The sequence below is a fragment of the Erythrolamprus reginae genome, chromosome 3 (assembly GCF_031021105.1).
Source record: "Erythrolamprus reginae isolate rEryReg1 chromosome 3, rEryReg1.hap1, whole genome shotgun sequence".
In the NCBI taxonomy this organism is placed as follows: domain Eukaryota; kingdom Metazoa; phylum Chordata; class Lepidosauria; order Squamata; family Dipsadidae; genus Erythrolamprus; species Erythrolamprus reginae.
This window is the reverse complement of record NC_091952.1, coordinates 194,409,084-194,415,332: the sequence shown is the minus strand read 5'-3', so window position 1 is coordinate 194,415,332 and position 6,249 is coordinate 194,409,084. Positions and strand designations below refer to the sequence as shown.

The window sequence follows — 6,249 nt, the reverse complement described above, 5'->3', positions numbered from 1 at the left end:
CACTTTCCCACCGGCGTCCTGAGCTGCGGCTAAAAGGGACTCCCGCCTGATCTAGAGAACTCCCGCCTGCCAGGCGGCGAATGTCCTCGACCACCTGGAGCCGGGAAGCTCAGCCTCGAGAAAAGGCAGGTTGTTTTAAAGCAGGTTCCTCAAATTGCTGACGCAGGACGATTTCCCCTCGCCCGCGCGCTTGTGTGGGGAGAGGATATTGTGCTGTGATTGCAAAGCCCGGAGAAGGAGGAGGGAAAGGCGGGATGGCTGGGCGCGGAGGAGGCTGCTGCTACACTGTGCTGTGGGCTTTCCGAAACTCCGGACGGGCTCGAGCTTCCTACGGGCAAGGCTTTTCTCGGTCTAAAAACCCGCTTTTCTCTACCCCTCCCGCGGCAGGGCAGGACTAAACATTTCTCTCGGCGCTCGTTTTCATTTCATTTTATTTCATTTTTCCTTCCTTCTGACCGGCGGCGAGGCGGAGCCGCTTCGCCTAAGGAGCGGCAGTCGCCTCGCTTCTTCTTTTCAGCGAAGAGAGGGAAAAACGCGCGCGAGCTGAACGGCCGCCTCAGTCGCCGCGCTAGACCAAGAAACAGCCCATTGGGCGAGGAGGGGAGGGGATCGCACGGCGGGAGCAGCGCCCCCCCTCGCCGCTGACTGGCTCTCGCGGCCTCTCGGGCGCGCTCTGATTGGACGGAAGGGAACCCCCTCCTGTGTCGGGGAGTCTCGCTCAAGCAAAGGGGGCTTGCCGAAGCCAGCAAGTTCTATAGCGGAGCCGGCGGGCACATGGTCGAGAACCGGCACAGCGAAGGACTTTCGCCGCTTTGCATCCCTTCCATTTGGATTAACGGTTCCTCGCGGCGGCAGCAGCGGCTGAACGGCGAAGGGGAAGCCCAAGGAGAGCGACCCGGTAAGGCTGCCTCCTTGAACAAGCGGGCTTGTTCACAGCCCTCTTCGCAACTACCGCTTCCTTAGACTCAGGGCAAAGACAGGTGCCAGGCTGCAGGGAGACTCCCGAGCCGGCGGTCCCGCATTCCGAAGTTTCCTTTCCATCGCGTGGTTCTTCCGCTAAGCCAAGATCCCTATAGCATTTTCCGGAGAGAAAGTGGAGATCTAGCGTCCCGACGAAAGCCTTTCGTAGGGAAGCAGCAGATCGGTCCTACTCCCTTCCTCCCTCCCTTCAGTCCGCCCGGATCTGTCATGCAGCAAAGAGATTAGCTGGGCGCAATAGCGGCAATTAAGCAATAAGCATTTACATTTATATACCGCTTTACATTGCTTCACCAACCCTCTCTAAGCGGTTTATAGAGTCAGCCTATTGCCCGCAAACCCATGTGGGTCCTCATTTTATACCCATCTCGGAAGGATGGAAGTCAACCTTGAATGTCCTGCTTTGAGACCATCCCTAAAAATAAATTTATTTTTATTTTTTTTTAAATAGAAAGCCACCGGAAAATTAATTTCCCCGGCGGCCGCGGTAAAATCACGTAGGACCAAGTCAGCAGCCCGTGTGAAAAAGGAAGCGACCTGCCAATCAACTAGCAAAAAATAAAAATTAAAAAAAGCAGGAAAGGAGCCAATAACAGCCCCCTTTCGCCCTCTGGCAGTTTTTGTGGGCAAACTCAGGTGCTAGTCCTGATGTTTTGGCGCGGGTGCCATCGGCTGAACAAGCAAAGGGATGCGGGGAAAATTCGCCGCCGCTGACTACTACTTCTGCGTTGGTAACGATGCTTCCCGGTTTTTGCAAGCGAGACGCGGGCATGTTCTTCTTTTTTAAAAAATAATAATAATTAGCATTCACTTTGTAAGGTTGATCTTGCGGGATTGAAGGTTTCCCGCTGACCTGCTTCATTGTGCATATGCGTGTAGATTGCCCTACATAGAATGAGCTGGTTTTTTGCCTTGTTGGACTTCATGCTCAGATGTCAAGTTAAATCAATAAAGTAAAAAAACAGCAACCTGAATATTCACTCCTTGCTTTTGCGATTCAGTCGGATTCTAATTACCTTCAATTACTTTAAGAAACAAAAACGGATATGATTATGGGGGGAAAAGGTTGCTGTTAGGGGATCTTTATTGTGCAAATGGGATCGTTGATACTTCTTTTTTTGGAGGGGGGGGGTTCATTTTCCAAAAGCCTTGTTTGGTAACATCTAGAGTCAGAACAGACTTGAAGTGGCTTTGTTTGTCATTATGGGTTTCTTCTCAAAAGTTTTATTGGTGTAGCTCTTTTGCCCCCTCTCCTACAAAGTAAAGGGCTTTTTAAAAAATCCTTTGTTAGACCAAATCCAGGAGTACCTTGCCAGGAACCTTTTATTGTCAATCACTGCCATCTCCTGTATCAGGCAATGATGGGTGGGGGCTATTGTAGATGGATGAGGTTTTTTTCCTTGTTGACCAATTTTGGTGAAAGTTAATCCTAAATATGTTTTTCCCAAATGCCATTTAGCAAAAAGATGAATATATATTTGTAATTTATGGGGTAAGCTTGACTGGATTTGAAAAAGTGGAATGCTGAGTGTGATATTAAGCTCAACACAATTATAAAAAACAACCAATGAAAAACTAGCAAGAAAAGAAGCATCGTTACATTGTTAAGCAACATCAAGGTCATAGAATTTAGCAATACTGTGACTGTGTACATTACTCCTGTATTATGTTTACTTTTGAAATTGTGGTTAAAAATAGGTTCAGGTTTCTGGAAAAATGTAGCTTCTAGGGCATCCTAAAGATTGCGTTTAACTTTAATGGTTATCTTTTTTAATTTAAAATAATGACAAAGAATCAGCTAATCAACAAATAAGGCTGAGAGTGTTTGATGGGAGGGGGGAAATCAATAAAAAAAGGTTTTGCTGATTTAGATCTATTATTGAAGCATCACTGCTGGCATATTAGACCAGTAAGCAGAACATAGCAATATATAATCTACTACCAAATCAATAAGGCTCTTCAAATGTAAATGTCAAAAGTTTATAGCTTTTTTTAGAACTACATCTGGAACCATTGAGTTGATTAATCTGAAAGAGAAAACTTCCCCAATTCATAAATTGTGTGAGAATTCATAAGAAATGCTTCATGCATGTGAAGTAGCTAAAGTCTTACCAAAATATAAGGTTATCTGTGCAAAGTAGAATAATAAATTAATAAATATCTTGGTAGGATGGTATTAACATTACTTTTACAACTTTTACTTGTTAATGCTTATGATGCTTCTCTAATATGTAAAAATGTATTGTAGAACTTTTGTGGAATTGTAGCTCAGCCTTATGCCTAATTGTTTTTGTGAAAGATACAGCCTTTATCCATTGGGTGTTGTGCATCAGAGCAGCATCCTAGATGTTTAGCTATAGCTTAATATTTAGAAAAATCATATTCTCAAAACTTGTGTTTGCCACTCATATGGAAACCTATTTGATTAATTCTAAATCAAAGTCCTTTCCCCCAAAGGCAGGTGATTGTGATTGTTTTAGTTCTCAAAGCCCTCCAAATGCAGTTGGCTAATCATGAGTTGCTTCTTATCAACTTCTAAGGGAACTGAGATCAGATCTGAATAGCTAGCCAGTTATTTATATAGCATAGTCTGGAACAAACTGATACTTGAATTTGCATCTCATTGGCTATTTCACCACCAACTACTTCAGGGGCACCTTTGAGAAACTACTATCCTCACTTACTTTAGTTGATTAGGCACCATTTGTTCATGAATATATTTCCATGCCAGCTCCATTGTCCTGCTTTTTCAGGAGAGTAAGGCATCAGCTAAACTTTGCTTGGAGAGGGAGCATAGTAAAGACAGATGATGCTTACCTCAGCCTTTGCCACAGCTGTACATGCAGCTATAAGCAGCAGTGCATGAGTGCCTCCTCTGGGAATATAATGGCTCTGCAGGGAACTGTCACAAAGTCATCTTTGGAAATTATGGATAAAGGCAAAATGACTGCTAGAATCTGGATTCCAATTTGATCAGTATGTAATAGAGTGTTACTTTGCCCTTGTCTGCATATGGACATTAGGGCCATCCTTCTATCTTCAGTTCAAATGATGGAACATGTGCTATAGAAGGGCTAAGGGTTAGTTATGTGATCCTCAGGGCAAGCAAGGGAAGCTGCCATTACAAAGGACAAAGCATCCAAAGAGGTGCTGTAGAATCCTTCTCTCCATATTTGAACTGACCAATGCATATTTGAAATAAATTGGAAAAGTTTGGAAGGTGATTTGTATTTCATTAATATGAAAGGCTTGAAAGGAAATGATGTGGATTTTCCAGCTCTGTTTCTCAAATCAAAGCACTCTTTTATCAAAGCAATTCAAATTGTTACAATTCAGCACTATTCCTTAAACCTCCTGTAATGGATTGTCTGTTTTCCTATTTGTAGAAAGCTGCGCTGTTCGCAAAAGTGTGCCTTTTGCTTGTGGGTAAACTTGCAGCCTTTGAGAGAACCTGAAGTTAGAACAGTATAACAGGACAATGGGTTAAGACAGGGGGCACTCATTCAGATTTCACAAAAGACATGTGTTACTGTATGGCATTCATTTTTAACAACAAGAGCAAGTGTTTGGTATTTAGTATACATACCTAGGAAAAGTTGTATGACCTGAATTATGCAGCTTCAGTTTCAAAGACCTATCTTCCTGAACTAATCTTTCCAGACTTTTTCCAATAAACTGTATTCCGAATCAGAACTTGTAATCTAAGTTAGTTGTCTGTTAATTATATAATGCATATTGTACATTTCCTTCTCTTAAAAAGCCAGTGTTCACAGAAAAAAAATGCATTGATTGTGAATTTTTAAAAAAAGGAAAAGAAAAATTCCCCAGACCAGAGTAGTACTTTTTAAAAACCCACAGGAGGGAGCAAAAGTTGTGGCAATTTTCTTAGGGGAATTCTGAAACAAAATGATGAATTGTAAAGCTTGTAACTACATCTGGTCTTTTATCATGGGACAAACTTGCTGCTTCGGCAGTATTGAAGGAGTGATCGTTCAGATGCCGTGGGTATTAATCAACATTAGGATTATTACAACACAGTGGGAGTTGCTTCAAATAAAGAGCTCAGAGCTGAAGGACTTACTCTTGATGACCTTCATAGATATGATTTTCAAGAAAGCATTGTCTGTGGTTTCCTGTAAAGGGCATTTCAAGAGAGAGTGAGAATCAGGGACAACATTTGGTCAGTTCCATAACACTCAATTTTTGGGGCATTAAGAAAAACAAAACAAAATCCTGAGGCAATTCATGGAGGATTTTAAAAAGCTCCAAATATGTATTTGGAAACAAGAACTATAACTCCACTGTAGAATGTTTTACCATGAAAAGACAGTTGTCCTAAGATACTTTAAAAAAAATGATTGTAATGTTTTGGGGAGTAGTTATGAGTACAGAGACAGTAATATTAATCAAGCAGAGGCCAGTGCAACATGAAAGGCAGATAGAATGATGTAATACAAAAGTCTATAGATGAGTTCAAAAAGAGTATAGTGGTGTTAAAAACAGCACTTCTAAAAACAGTAAGAGTAGGAAGAGATTTTACTGTGATTAAACATGCTATTTATGTCATGGAAAGAGTTTCATTCAATGATTCAAGGCTTCAGAGTCACCTACATTACATTCTAATTAAGTAACTACTTGGAATAAAAAGGTAGACCCTTCTTTGAGTTTACCTCAGCTGTTGGGGACTAGATGGACACATTTATGTGCCAGGAATATGGATCTGGAGTGTTTTATCCTAGGATTTCATGATTTCCATTCAGCTAACCTTGAATTAACTTTAACATAGCTTTTTAGATCAGCTTTTTAGATCAGTTAAGTTTGGCTACATACAGTGTCTGTCTGGGTTATATAGACGATCATTATCATCATGCAATAATTAGCATTTTTAAAAGATGAATAAAACCTTAGCTATATGTGACAGCATACACTTTACTGATTAAATGTCATTGAGTTGGTTTCAACTCTTAGCTGCAAAATAGTTATATGATTTCAATATGACTGTTCATGAAGCAATTAACCCTATTAGTCATTCATTCTTACATTAAAAAAAATCAGTCTAAAAATAAGTTTCTTTTTCAGCAGATCATGAGATATATGGAACTAGAAGGAGACTTTTTTTTAACAAAAATTGTGCGCTGTTTGATTTTTGGCTATTATTAGATGTTTAGCATATGTATTTGAACTGCAAAATGTTTTCCTCTAGTGCTTTGCCCAAGCATTTATTGTATATTCTAAAGACATTCAAGGTTGAGACAAGTACATTTTAAAACA

The 6,249-nt window shown here is 41.0% G+C and overlaps 1 protein-coding gene across 2 annotated transcripts in view; it reads left to right on the top strand.

The window, feature by feature from the left end:
* Positions 1-772: 772 nt before the first annotated feature.
* The window catches only part of CDH7 (cadherin 7), a 166,247-nt gene continuing 160,770 nt past the window's right edge, over positions 773-6,249 (top strand). For both annotated transcript variants that reach the window (XM_070747466.1, XM_070747465.1), the window contains exon 1: positions 773-898. The gene's annotated coding sequence lies outside the window, so the exon portion shown is untranslated. The remainder of the gene's footprint in view (positions 899-6,249) is intronic.